The sequence below is a fragment of the Argiope bruennichi genome, chromosome 2 (assembly GCF_947563725.1).
Source record: "Argiope bruennichi chromosome 2, qqArgBrue1.1, whole genome shotgun sequence".
NCBI lineage: Eukaryota > Metazoa > Arthropoda > Arachnida > Araneae > Araneidae > Argiope > Argiope bruennichi.
The window spans coordinates 141,548,310-141,563,668 of record NC_079152.1 but is presented as its reverse complement, the minus strand read 5'-3'; the positions used below and the strand labels follow the sequence as shown (position 1 = coordinate 141,563,668).

General features: G+C 29.0%; 1 protein-coding gene across 15 annotated transcripts in view; it reads left to right on the top strand.

The window, feature by feature from the left end:
* Nucleotides 1-15,359, top strand: part of LOC129962049 (tyrosine-protein phosphatase Lar-like) — a 648,630-nt gene that overhangs the window by 186,615 nt on the left and 446,656 nt on the right. Inside the window, exon 1 of one of the 15 annotated variants that reach the window (XM_056075748.1) lies at nucleotides 1,249-1,272. The exons of the other annotated variants lie outside the window; for them this stretch is intronic. The gene's annotated coding sequence lies outside the window, so the exon portion shown is untranslated. Of the gene's footprint in view, nucleotides 1-1,248; nucleotides 1,273-15,359 lie in introns of those variants that run through there. 15 annotated transcript variants of the gene reach the window in all.

Here is a 15,359-nt window from a genome sequence, read left to right as displayed (position 1 = left end):
ATTTTGTTCAAGTAATTCTGCAAATTTTGCGCATGGTTATAATGCAGTTTCCATGCTTATTCGTTAATCGTGCTCTCTGCAGTAACAGTACCCAAAAATGATGAAGACGTTGACCGAACAAACCAATTTATAAAAAGAAAAATATAAATATAAATTGATAATCCATCTCTGGAACAAAATAGAATGAATAAAATTCACAGATGAAAACAGAAATATTTTCAACTTAAAAATAAGCGGGATTTTTTTTCCGTGAGGATTATTTATAAAAAAAATTAAATCTTTTAAAGAGATCAAATTTCTATTCAATTACGTTTCTTATACAGTTATTTTATCTAATATTTCGAAATATATTGAGAAATAATTTCTATTTTAATTATATATTTTATAAATGCTTTAATTTTGAAAAATTATTCATAAGTAAGCATTCTTTATAACTTGCTGTAAAGCTGTAGAATTTTCCTTATACTATTTATATTCAAAATATTTATTTTAATGTACTTTCACGTAGCATATAAAAATCAAATAAAATGCCCCAGTATTATGAAATTTTTTTTAATATTCAGGGTTTGTTTAATCTCAGTAATACCTCCTTTAACCGGTTTTGTTAGTCATTTTATCGAATTACTAATAATAAAGAATGCTAGTCAATTTACGAACGCTGATCTCAACCTATTTCTCTAGCGACGCCCGTCTTTATCAAGGTCATTTTCTTTAAAAACATCAGAAGTGAGCTATCAAATCCAAATTGACACCAAATTCCACCACTGACCATTTCAGCAATTGGGGAGAAAATGCAAATTGCATTCCTTCAGGAGTCCAGGTGTGTTCGATTTTAACACCACAAGGGCACGTTCCTGTTGACATTGAGGCTCCCGCCATTTACATATATATTGGACAATTAAACGCCACTGTGATTCGGGTTCTTTTACTCTATTAGAGGCTTGTAGCTGCTTTTCCATATAATAGTGATTTAATTCCTAGTTCATTGTACTAATCCGTTGGCGAAAGAAAGTTGAGTCTGAGTTTCTAGGAATTCGTGGAACATCGGGCGTCTGAGTACACCATCGTGAATAAGTAGTATTTGTTTTGGGATGAATAGTACTGCCATCTGCACGTTATTTCTCATAAGAGTTTTGTGTGCGAGTTGGGTCATAAACTAAAGGAAGTTCAGGAGTCTACCAACTTTTCTAGCGGGCAAATAAGCTTTTGAAGTCCATCGCAATGCGGCTATTCAAATTCAAATAGAAGGGCTCGTATTAGTTTGGAATTTAGGTGAGTTTGGAATGCTTTATATATCTCTGCTAATAATTAAGGTATGTTTGTTGCTGTTATTTATATTCTTCTGAGACGTAAATAGATTCTGAGACGTAAATAGACTTTGATGTGATGTGTACCGTTTTTGCTGTTTTAATTCATTTAAAACTAGGGGAAGTTTTAATATTTTTTCTACAATAAAGTACGAAAGTATTACATAGTAGCTGATAGTTTAAAGCAGCGAATATAGAAATAAAATTCAGTTATTTTTATTTTCTTTTTCACTGTATTCACAATTATTACTGAAAATTTTTTGTTAAGCATACATACAAAAAAATACAGTTTTTTTGGGGGGGGTTTTGCTGTTTTAATTAATTTAAAACATTGCAAAATTTTAAACTTTTTTCCAAATTAACATACGAAAATATTAGAGTAAAAAATATATAATGTTTAATGATATCAATTTAAATGCTGCACAGTTTCTTCATGAATTAAAAAAATTAAAGATTAAATAGCATATAATAGTAATTAATTAGAGTGATTATCGGGACGTAACAGTAACAGTCTATATTTTCAAATCGTTTTCAATATTTCTCTAAATATTTAATGACTATGTTTTACCATTCTATTACATTCTATTAGGATATATATATATATATATATAGCTCATGTATAAAATATTTAGTTGAAATTGAATAGCATGTCCTTGATGAGGCAGGTTATCTTTTAAAAGCAGATAATATAGAAATAAAATTTGCTTGTTTTTATTTCGCTTTTTCACAATTTCACGATTATTAATGAAAATTATTTGTTAAGCCTACATACAAAAAATGCATAGCTTTAAATTCATTTCACCAATTTATTTTCTAACAATTTTTATCTTATTCATTTTTTAGTGCATGAAATAAAGCATCTATTTAGAAAATTATAATTTATTTTTTATCTTTAATAAATATTGAAAAACTGAAATTCTGCTATAATTAAAAAAACATTAAATTCAAATGAAAAAAATTTGGATCTGAAAATAAATTTCAATTATTTTTTTTTATTTTAATCTTATTTTCTTTGACTGCAGAATCGGAAGGCTTTTCGATTCTATTAAAGATCCATTATGTATGCCGACCTATCATTCATTAAATCCATTGACTTCAAATGTCGTAAAAGTGCTCTCGTATAGAATTGAGAGGCAAGGTATCGGTTAAGGTCTCTTCCTTATCATCTGACCATAGTTCAAAACTGCAAGGTCCTTTTGTAAGACTTTCCTCCTTCTTAGACTTATGCAGCTTCGAAAGGGAATGCTAATCTGGCATAATTACAATGAAGAATAAAAACTAACAAAAATGTAAAAAGCAATTTTTAAATCTCGATAAAATTGGAACTTCTGTAGACTTTCCCTTTACAATGCCCTATCCTAAATATTAATGTGTTTTAAGGGGGGGGGGATGATAATCAGAGAAAAAAAAATGATTTCATATTTTAAAGAATATTGGCTCAGACTTCTAATCTCGGTTCAAAGTTATGAGAGTCGCGCTAAAATATTTCTTGTATTGGTTCAAAACAAAACGTAAATCGATGGAAATAAATTACAATAATTTTTTTATCATAAAAATGTTTTAAGTATTTAAATATTAAATACTTTGAGTATCCTTAGGGTTTTTATCTTATTTCTCATAATTCCTCCTTTTAATTCTTAAAAAAACCTTTATATCGTTTATTTAGTGTCTTTAGTAAATAACTCTTGCCACAATCAACAAAGACCGAAACCATAATTTCATCATTTTTTAAAACTGGAGATTTTTAAAAATTATTTATTGAAATTCAGTAAACAGTTTTGCTGCCTAAAAAAATATCGGTTACGGATTCAATTTAAGGAACATGAAAACAAAGCATCACATTAGAGTCTAAATTTCGTTAAATGTCTGTCATGTATCCGCTTATTAAATGGCTAGACGCTTCACTTTGAGTGTAAATATAGTTGCCATGGATTGTAGCTTCAGGTGTTGTCCTTTCTACGTGATCATGATACACTTAAAGCGAAATAATGGTTAGAACTCGATCTTCGAGATAGGATTTCATCATGCCGTCAACCATCCACAATGTAATTCGATCTGATCAATAAATCTGTCTGGAATAGAATGCATTCACATTAGTTTAGAGTGCAATTTTAGAGAGATAGATGCCAAACTTAATGTAATCATTGAAGTAAATAGTCAAAGTGCATCATAAATAATACGGATGTGGTTCAGAATTCGAAACACGCCATCAGAAATCTTCTTGTCCAAGTTTCGATGTACAAGGCCCATTCCAATAGAATCCGTTCATGATGCGTGATACACGTCAAACGCTGGTACTAATATTAGTTAGGAATCTATTACGAATTTTATAGTATGAAAAAAGACGCCGCAACACAATACGGGATGAAGTGAATGGCAGTTGAATGTGGAATAGCAATTGCGTTTATTTTATGGCAATTATGTCATTACGTCATATTACTTAACTCTAGCAAAATATAAATTTATCTTAGCAAAACTGACCCGAATTTCTGAATTTCAATCCAGATGTTTCAGGACTATACAGCTATTTAAGAAAATGCGCAAAAAGAAAATTGGACACACGCACAGATATCTAAAATTGTCTGAGTAAATAATTCACCTAACTTTAAAAAGTGGGAATGGTGTCCTCGAAACGTTCTCACATTCTCTCTAATAAACTCTTCATGCCAGAAAACGCCTTGCATGGCACTGGCATACAATAATCACAAAATATTAAGTAGCGTTGAGGACATTTTCCATTTTTGTAGCTAAATAAGGACGTTTTCCAAAAATGTGTTTTTAGAACTCGGGGTAGTCCAAAATGTGATTCGTCAAAATTTCGAGTTCGAATTTTTTCTTCGATTATTATGCTTTATTTATAGAAAGAATGTAAAAAAGGATGTAAAATGATCAGAAGTAAGGATGTAAAAAAAAAGAAGGGGTGAATTCAAAAACAATAAGATAATAAGCTTTTCCAAAAAAAATTGAAGGTATGTGAAAACATATTTACTTAGTTCCTTGAAGTTCCATATTAAAATGATCAAATTTTATATTGATGATCATACTAACTATTTAAAGTTGGGAAGACGAATTCCGCGATAGCTGATTTTTGATGACTTAAATATGATTAATTAAAAAATTTTTTACTATAAGCTGAATATAAATAATTAAATTTAACAATCCAGGACGTTTAATACAAGGTATTTTTTTAACCTAGGACAAAGTGTCTTGATTTGTATTTTTTCTTTTGTATAGCAACACTAAAAAATTTAAAACTTTCTCTAAATTTATAAAAAAAAATTAATGAATCTTTTCATATTTCACTTGTAAGTAAATTTCGGGACATATAATTAAAATTCGAAAATATCCTGGCTAATTCAACATATTTGCCCAAATGATCTTGTAACTAACAAATCTGCCACAGTATTCACGTTTTTCTCCCTTTAATATTACTTAGATAATTCTCAATTTTGCTATTTTCGTTTTAAATATGTTATTTTTTATTGAAAACGGTATCTATATCTTCGAAATGGAAATCCCACATGTTGAAAAACACACAGTTTTTAATCTTTCCTTTAATCTTGATTTTATTCGTAATGCTAATAGTCGATTTATTCAAATTTCAGTGTGCTCCAATGGTTTCTGGGGAGATAAAATATGCTGACTGTGCGGCATTCGGGACCGCGAATTAGCATTTTTTAATATTTATGCTTTTTGAAAGGTGAAACAGTATCCGCGCTCCTTTAATTGTCCTTACCCGATTTCTGAAATCTAATATATATTTTTTCTCGCTTTTTTTTTTTCTTAATTTGTGTATCGATCGTAATCTTTCGGTGCTCCCGTAAAATTTATAATTCGTCACTTTTTTTGAATAAATGATTATAGAAATAATCACTGATAAGAGTTATTTTGTAAAAACTAAGACTATTTTGTCAAAGAAAAAAATTCAGAATTTAATTCTGTTCTTTAGTTTGAATGTCAGACTTATTCTCATGGTATTAATTTAATCATTAGAAATACAAAAAGGGAGAAACAAAAATGTCCGTTTTCATCATAATTTTGAATACGCCTGTATTAAAAAAATTTAGTATTATACATTCAAATTGTTTGAAGACTTTAATTCAATGTGCATACATTTTCATATTAAATTAAACCAATTTATTAAAAACATTTGTGGTAGTCAAAATGTCATTTAACTCCAATTTAGTTGAGATTTATATGTAGTATAAATCCATCCATATTCTTTTAAAATATTCTGAAAGTTTCTATTTTTTTTATTAGATAAAGAATTTTTACTTCTTAGATTAAAGATGAGTTACGGGCCTTGAGTTGGAAGCACAGCATCGAGACAGATTTGAAGCACAATCAAGGTGTGCTCTTGAATTTCCTTTAAGATCACAATAATTTAAAGTCCCGTATCTAGTGTAGTATAGAGGGTTGAATATCGGTACCAATTCATGTTTCATTCTCTTCCTCTACCCTGGATTCATGGTAATGACATGTCACAAAATAGGCCTCGTATTGCTTTAAAACTGGATGTTATTTATTTTATTACACCAGTATATACGCAACAGTTAAATGGTTATATTCTCTAATTTTGAGTTGTAGCTGGGCAGTAACGACCACACCAGTTTCAAATATTCCGCACCAAATTGCCTTTCACCATAATTGGGTTTATTAAACATTTAATCATTAGATGGAAAGAAAAATTAAAACTATATTTTGTTCTCCGCGTAAAATTATTAAATATCAAAAATAATTTGTGTCTTTAAAGTTTAATGTGAGTTTCTTGAAAAGGGAATCTGAGACAAATAATTTCACCAACGAGATTTAAACACCGAAAATCCTAAATCCTTGATTCTTTTTAACGTCCTTACTTTTTTAAATTTATACAAAAGACACAAAAAAAATAATTTCGAATTTTAACATTTAAAAAGATTTAACGAGTTTTCAAGTAATCATCAATTAAATTCCCTATTTTTAATTTAGAAAAGCATCTTAAAATCTTCCATATAAAAATGCGTTGTTTACTATACGAAAAAATGTAAAGTAATACCAGCAACAGTGGATTTGATTTTTTTTAAAATATATAAAATCAGTCTTAAATAATTGAATTCTTGAAAGAGGCTAACAACAGAAAAAATACCAGCATTCTTTGCATGTTCGGTTAAATGATATATATTATAACTCCGCTTGATACAAGGTGTTTGTACAAGGTGTCTTGTGTGACATCTATAACTTCGTTCGGCTCGAAATTCTCTCCTCAATCGTCGGTGATTTTTTTTTAATATTTTTATTGTGATTCTGGGTTTTATTTAATAAGAAATAAACTTGCCGCTCGATTGGATTATGCAACTAACTTACTGACCTCGGTGATTGGTTAACAATTTAGTATTATATTTATATCAAATCATCTAATAATGTTATGAAAGTAGTGGGAATGTTCTCGTATATTTCTGTGTTTTAAGTTCCTCTTTATTGACAATTCAGAATGCATTTTAAATATCTTCTCTTTGTTCAACTGTTTCTGAAATTCGAAATTTTCTATATTCTTATTGTCGAACCTGAGTACCAAATTTCACATATCTAATTTATTGATTTTTTTATGTATCGTATTTATATAATTAACAGTGCGTGTCCAAAAATATAGAACTTTTGGAATTTTAACTTCGATTTATTTTATCCTAGGAGGCACAATTTGCACGAAGAAAAAGTGGTAGAAGAAGCGTTTGTCTACATCGCGATGCAAGAACAAAAGCGACAGAAATTTTTCACTATAGTGATTTTACTATGAAATTTTGATAGTAATTTTTCTGACGCGTGCAGTTTTAGGCAAGGAAATCTTGGGTATCTTTAAAAGAAGGTTTAGGGAAGAAGTTTTAGGGATTTTTTGCCCCTTTACTTGGGGCATAAGAAAATGGTGAAATCTTCAGTTTTTTTATGGAGCGCATGTTAAAATTAATTAAATCAAAAAATGGAATTGGATCAGGAAATAAGAGGTCATTTTAGATTGAATTGTTATTATGAAATTAACTTGTGCTAATTTAAGATAAAAATTTGGAAATCATTTAAGATTTAAATTACATATTTAAAGTATTATTACATATATATAATGCAATGACTTCATATGTATCCCCAACCATTTGACTGTTAGTGCATTTCAATTGTGTTCACAGACAGCCCGAATATTTCCATAATATATATACTTTGCCTTTTTTTATTGATTGATTGATTATGGGGGTTTAAAACGTGAGAAATCTTTAAAATATTCAGAACTAATTTTTTTAATGTTGTAATATTTACTCTTTTTATGTTTTGAATTCGAGAAGATTTAAAAAATAATTATTCATAGTATTATAATGATTTCTGTCAACAGGAGGTGGAATAAATAGAGTAATATTGTTTATTGCTTTTCTAATTGCAACAACTACTTCCAATTTTATACGCATTTTATTGTTTATTGAATATAATCGCAATATCCGAGAGCGTCGATTTCTCGGTAATGAGGTTTTAATGTATTTCCAAATCTTTAATCTCTACGGAAAAGTTCATCTGTCTTCGTACTTCATTTAGAGCACAGTCTATTAAGAATGTAGAAGAATTCTATGTTCATTTCGCCATAAGCTCCAAATAATTATTCGTCCCTCTTACATTTAAGAGTTTTAAATAAACTTCCGGGAAAGAAAATCTGAGACAAATAATTTCTCCAGTATAATTTAAACACTAGAATACTTTTAAAAAAATCCGTCTTTTTTAATTCACCCCAAACACAGAAAGAAAAGGTAATTCCAAGTTTCAACAACCACCCATTTAAAGAGACTTAACGAGTTTCGCGTGCTCATCAATTAAATCCCTTTTTCTCATTTAGTGTGAAAAAATTAAGAACTCCCTCGCGAAGCTTACGTTGGTTTGTTTTAAGAAAAATGTGAAGAAACACGAGTGGCCTGGAGTCTAGAAAAATCCGTCTGGTTCTTTTTAGAAGCAAACCTTTTAGGAAATGAGTTAAAATAGCCGCTCTAGGGGATAGCGAAAAGATGTGTTTCGCATGTTTTTTAAACCCATCCATAATATTTTATCGATTCTTTTCTTGGGTGCCTGTTTATTTTTCTGTCATTATAAGCGGAGTCTAGAAGATATTTATATCTGCTTTGGCTGGGAATTATGCTCCATTAACTTCCGGCTTCCGTACTTGGGCAGTTCCTGATGACAGATATCGGAAATCTGGGGGCTTTCCTTTTTTCTTATACTTCTATCGATTTTTTTTGTTTGTTTTTGCAATTTTTAAAGGAGAAACCGTACTATTAAAGATTTTTTAATTATATTTTAAGATTTTTACGCGTAAAAAGTGTCCAAAATTCTTTCAGTATTCAGTATCCCAGAAATTTAAATGTCCATATTATAACAATGTGAGGACGTTTGAAAATTCTAGGGAACCTCCCCTAACGAGTATAATTCCTTCCTGAATCTGTGAAATGCGGGTCGAGCGAAACAATTTTTTTCCTTTAGGCTTCAATATTAAATTGTAAAATGCGTTCCTTTTTCTTAGACAAATATTCATATAAATATATGATAATGTAATTTATTATTTACAAGTATATACTCGACAATTATCACTTACATTCAGAAATAACTGAACCTTAACGAAAACTAGCCAAAAAAAAAAAAAAAAAAAAAAACCTGATCAGATAATCTCATAATAATTGCACGATAACGCATACTTTTTTTTAACAAGAAAGTTATCTTAAGACATTTGTCTTTGGATATACTACAAAATTCTGGAGAAAATGAGACACCATTATCTTTAAATGAATATGTAAGACGCATTGCAACTGCCTTAATAGGATGATGATTCTCAACATAAGATGCAATAACTTCATATTTTTACTCCCTTATTTCACTGGAAGTTCGTTGCTCTGCTGAGGTTGTTATTTCCTCCTCTTCAACTTTTTGCTGTGGCGCAGAATATACCACCTGAAGCTCTTCGGTAGTTCCAATTCTTCCACCAGCTTATCAATGTTGTTGAGTCTCTAGTTTTATAACCTTGATCAGAGACACAATTTCTTCGATTAAGATTTCACAGATACTTGCACACATTTCTCGTTGTCTCACTGGGTAATGCTATCCGGCGAAAGCCTTTTCTACATAAAAGTAAGGATTCTCTTCAAATAAGCACTTAACACAAACTGATAGCCGAGATACTGATAAATCTTTTCGTCTCCTGCTAATGTCATGATGTCTCCTCGCCATTTGTTCTACGAAACATCGCTCGTTATAAGAGCACTTATTTAGCATTTTGTTTTACTCGTTATGAGAGGCGCTCTTTAACGAAGGCGTGACTAAAATATTCATGAAATTCGTGTACAATATAAAATCGTTGCATCTTATTAAATATTAAGTGCCTTTAGTAATGAGCTGATTCATCGGGAAGTTGGATGTGCTTATTTTTAATTAAATCTTTTGTGTATAACTTAATATTCATGATTCCGTAAGAAAATGTTTTTCAGCACATAATTGCGACAGATATTGAAGGCAAGTTCTTTTAATAGCTTATACATGTTCATGAAAATTGCATTATTAAATATTAGAGATAACAATAAAAAAGGTATTATATTTTAACCCTTTATTTACTGAGGGCATTTTAAAGTACCTTTTAAATCCACCTGATATCTACACAATATGATTATTTTTTTTAACAGTATTTGAAAGAACACGATAGAAAGCAGTAGATATCATCTCATATGATTAATTTAATTATTTTAATAAATTAAAAAGCTTTTTTTTTCTTTTACCTGTGTTTATTCTGTATCAAAACTTAACTAATGGTTCAAAAATAAATTTGAAAAATTGACGGTAAAATAATTCGGTAAGTAAAAGGTTAAATCAGCAATAAAATTAATTGTTAAAAATAATATGACATTTAAATTGCTCTCATTAAAAGACAGGTTTTAATATTGTGTTAAAATGTGTTTTGTACAATAATTTTTGGAAGTTGTCGGGCTAAACACCACTAAAAATATATATAAAAAAAATCTCAAAGAGGCATATTATTCTCTTTCAAAGTATATCTGTGCCAAATTTGGTAGCTCTTGGTTAGATGGCCTGCCCAATAATGCTCCAATATACACATATAATCACCTTCTTTATTGTCATTATTTAAGATATAGATATTTGATGAAACAATAAAATTATAGAGTTTTATGAAATTTTAAACAGAATCCATTCATAGGATATCTGACTGACTAGCTGTTCGAATATAAGTGAACTCTATAACTACAAAACTGAAAGAGTTTGTTTGATAAAATGTGGTACACAAATTTAGCATCTTAAATTTAGATTCTTGTCAAATTTTTAACCAAATCTCTCAAAGGGTTTATCCGTCTCTTGGTCTGTACTTTCGCTTAGATGTAAACGCAATAACTCACTCAAAAGAATGAAAATAATATGTGAATTTTGTGACAACTGCAGTTCTGTGTCAAATTTTGATTTCGATCTGTTGGACAAAAGGCTCAAGAACATGCATTCCCTCAATAGATCCAGAAAAAAGGCTAGATTTACTTTCAAGTTCTATGTTTCGTAACTTTATTCGCCAGTGCTATGCAAGACATTCGCGGCTTTATCTAAGGTCCTTCATTTTATGTAAGGTTGGAGGAATAACAATTTTATTGGAGACAATATGAGAAAAAGCTACCGGCAGGCCACTCCCATTGTTTAGTAATCGTATTCACGGACCGACGCACTTTCTAAATTATTTTTCGGGATTCTAGTTCATCTAAAACTTAAAACTTCATAAACACAGCAATTTTGTGATAATTATAAAATTTATGTTTTCATACTTTATACAAAAGAAAATTAAAATGAATATTTTCCTATTAAGATATGACAATTTTTGCTATTTACATTTTTTAGACTATTTTCTTATGCTTCATTCCCGATTTCTGTTAATTTTCTGTTCTGAAATCTTTTAATTTCAGAATAATCATGTCTAAGTCTAAAGGAAAAAGTATACCTGATTTTGTTTAAATCCATCGATATATCATGATCAAACAAGTTACCCAGAATTTCATTTGTATGCATTTTTATAAATCTATAGCCGGAAATGTTATTATTTTACATCTATCAATTGAAATCCATCATTTATTATTCCAAAATTAATTTATCTTCAACAAAATACAATCTTGCAAAGCTATTTCCAAATTTTAAAGAATAGTTCCACCGAACAATTTGCTAATTCTTTCAAAAGTACACGAGAATTATCCAACCAATAAATAAAGGATTTTTGTGCTGAATGCTGATTTAAATTAACCTTTTCCTACCAAAGTAAATAAAGGTGGAATTAATCTAACAGAAGAGTTTATTTCTTTAACAATTCGGGCGAAATTCCACGAGAGAGAGTATGTGAGCTTTTTCTAAAGACTTGTATTTAATCTCACATTGATAAATGCGGTTAGAAAAGTCTTTTTTTTTAGTAACTGTTGAAATAAGTTACCCAAATTAAATTAGCAGGTTAAGTTAAAGAAATTATAAATCTGTTTCGTTAAAAGATAATGAATTTTTGTTTCTTTTTGAATATACTTATTCTAATTAATAATCAATGATAAAAGAGATATTAAATTAGCATTGTTCGTTACATCTAATTTACTTTTACTTTTTTTTTAATTCAGTTCGAAATTGCTGAGATCGTAAAACTTTAATTTGTGTGTCTTAAAAGAAAATGAGCATTATACTGTATTCTTTTAGCCTCTTATTTTGGTTATTTGAATTTATTAGTTTGGTTTAGAATTTTAAAACAATTTTATTTGAAGTATTTTTTAGAAAATAACAAAAAATATTATTTTATTTCTTAAACACCACAAGTCAAAATTAAAGTATAATATGTTAAATAAGTATGGCGTAGATATAAATTTCAAAATGCTTTAATTTACGTTTATTAAAAGATTAGAAAATGGAATAATAATGTCTTTTAAACAAAAATAGTCAAAATAAATGTAAATTATAAGTTTGTACTTTTATTTTTTTATATTTTCCTTAATTTTAATTTGCTAAATCTTTATCATTGGACTATGTGTATTAATTAAGTTAGATTCTGATGCAATTTTAAAATCGGATAGTGTGATAAGCACGATTTTTCATTCGTTAAATTTTTAAAGAAGAACGTAAAAGAATGCCTGCCTGTCTGTTTATGCAACAAATCGCTTATTTTATAACTCGCTTTTATTTAAATAAAGATATTTTTGTAAAAGAATTTGATTCTTAATGAACACAAGCTTTTAAATTTATTACGTTTGCTTATTTTCGCTGAATATAAATTATTTTGCGATTTTTCTGAACCAAATCATTATAGATTCGCGATAATCCGGTTTACAGTAAACCGACTGCTGGAATAATAAGAGCACCAGATTATTTAAAATTCATTTAAAAGATCTTTTTTCAATGAAAAGATCTATTTTCACAATCATAATACAACAAAATGTATAAAAATTATACAAAAGGTTGTAGTACATATTTCTGTCTGTACTAATAATAAGGATATGTGAGTGTAAGTACGTCTGCGCGTGCGTGCGTACTGGAGTTTTGAAAAACTGTCCATGGCATTATACAGCTTCGAAATTTAGCTCTTAACATTTTTTGGAAAGTAGAAATATGTATTTCAGACGGATTTTTAAAAATTTTAACTAAATAAAAATGAATCGAATTTTTTACAACTTTTCACCATAAACTTAGAAAATTCTACAACACAAATATAATTTTTACTTTATCTTAAAACTTGAATCCTTAAATTCTAATTAATCTTCACAATGACATTTTGTATCTTTACGATTTGCTTTCTGTTTTTAAATCTTTTCAAGCATCTTTTAATGCACAAAATATGTTAAGCAAAATTTACGGCAATATACTGCATTGTTACATAAGATATATATTATTAAAACTAGGCCCTCATTGAACTCAAATCTTGTGTATTGCTACCGCAAACAAGCATTCTTTTCCATTCTTGCATTTTTCTTCCACCATGCATACATTTTTCTTCCATGATGCTTGCATTTTTTCCATGACAATGACGTTGCGGATTATTTTACCAGGTTAGGTAGATTTCTGTTTAAGACATTCCTTTAATAAAATTTTTATGATTTTGTTGTATTTAAAAATAAACTTTAACTTCAGAAGTAATATAATTCCTTTCGAAATTACGTATTAGATTTCAGGTGAGATGACCGACAATTAGAAATGATACTTTGTTATTATTTAGCACAGTTAACAGTTGTATTAATTAATATTTCTTAAACAGTACTAGTTCCATGTTTATTAGACTTGAAGTTTCAACATATTTCGATGAGGAAATCATTAAAATCTTGTTACTTCAAATGTTTAATAGGAATTCTTATAAGTATTAATTTCATCGAACCACCTGATTGCAAAAAGGCGATTGGCAATAAGTATTGCAGAATATATTTCAAAATTTTAATGTTCAAGTCACTGAAATATATATATAACATGACTTATTTTTCCTTTAATGTCATAGACTCGGCTTTCTGAAAACACTGGACTACAAAAGGGATAGAATTGATATAGTGGCTGGATTAGAGAGTCGACTATATCAGTTAAACTTTAAATTTAATTAGTTTTTGATTAAATGCCTCTGGCGTAATGGGTACAAAATTTGATAATAATGATTTCAATATACCATAATATTTATAATAATACATGAATTATACATTGAGTAAGACAAAGTGTTGTAAATAATGAAAACAAAAGTGTTCTGTTATTTGATATGGTAATAAAAGTGTTTTTTAAATTAATTTATTGGTTTTATTGGGTCTTTAGATTTCTATGTTTGTAAAATTTGCCATCGATATACATTATCTAATAAAATCAGCGTACTTATTTTCAAGGCAAAAAAATATAAAATCAAGGCATTAAAATATAAAATGTGCCGAAACTGATACAGAAAACAAATTTTCAGAAAACGGTTTATTCAAATTTTTGTGTAAAATTAAAGCATACAATTTAATTTAAATGAAAACTAATATATCTTCTGTTCCTCATATGGTTAGAAATTATTAATATGCTTTAATTGCTAAAAGTGTATTGAAAATGATCATTTAACCAAAATTGGACTGACTTGAAACATTCATGCAACGAAAGCAAATACTTAAAAAAAATAATTATAAAGAAGAAGAAAAAATCACAGTTGCAAACGCGTTTTTGAATCCTGTTTGCAAAACATCATAGATTTAAATATTCCGTGTCAAAAAAAAAAAAAAAAAAAAAAAAAAAAATTCTTTAAGCGTAAATCAAAAGAGTCTTTATACTTCGAAACTGTGTCAGTGGCAAGAATAGTTCACTGGAAATGAAAAATGCTGACATTTTTTTTTCTTTGTTTGGTGGTAGTAGTTACTGGAAAGAGATCAAGGCCTGAATTTTATCTCAGCCCATCTGTTATGACGAACGGAAGAGGCGCTACGTAAAAATTTATTGCCGGATAGCGTTTACCGGATATTCGTGACTACTAATGTGTATCTTGCGGCGCGTGTACAAAGCCCCCACAATAACGGAAAACTATTAAATCCGCATCCGGAAATGACAAGCGGAGGTTTAATTCCCAATTAAACTAGGTTTAATTATCGCGCTTTGTTAGAACTGGTAGCCAGCTGTCCATTAATTAATTTCTACGTTTGTGTGAACTTTTGTATTTGCTCCAAAGCATTTGTTTTGGTTTCATTAGACTGAAAAAGGTATTTTGTGGGTTTAATTGGGATGGAAGATAAGGTGATGAACTGAAAAAACAAAAAATTGGTGGACTGCATTAGAACTGGATGCCTGCTGCCTACGTTTATGTAAGATTTATTCTATAATAGCATCTTTCATTGAATGTTTTATAATCTCGTATGTATAAATATAGACGGACTCTATCATGCTATCCAGCAGTAAAACTTATTTCATAAACCAGATTAGGAAAGATGGGCAGAAACAAAAAGAAAAGAAAACGTATTGTTTTATCTGTTGCCATCATTTGAATGCATTCATGAACTAATATAGCCATACTTGAGACACTTTCTACCATCTTATGTTCTTGTA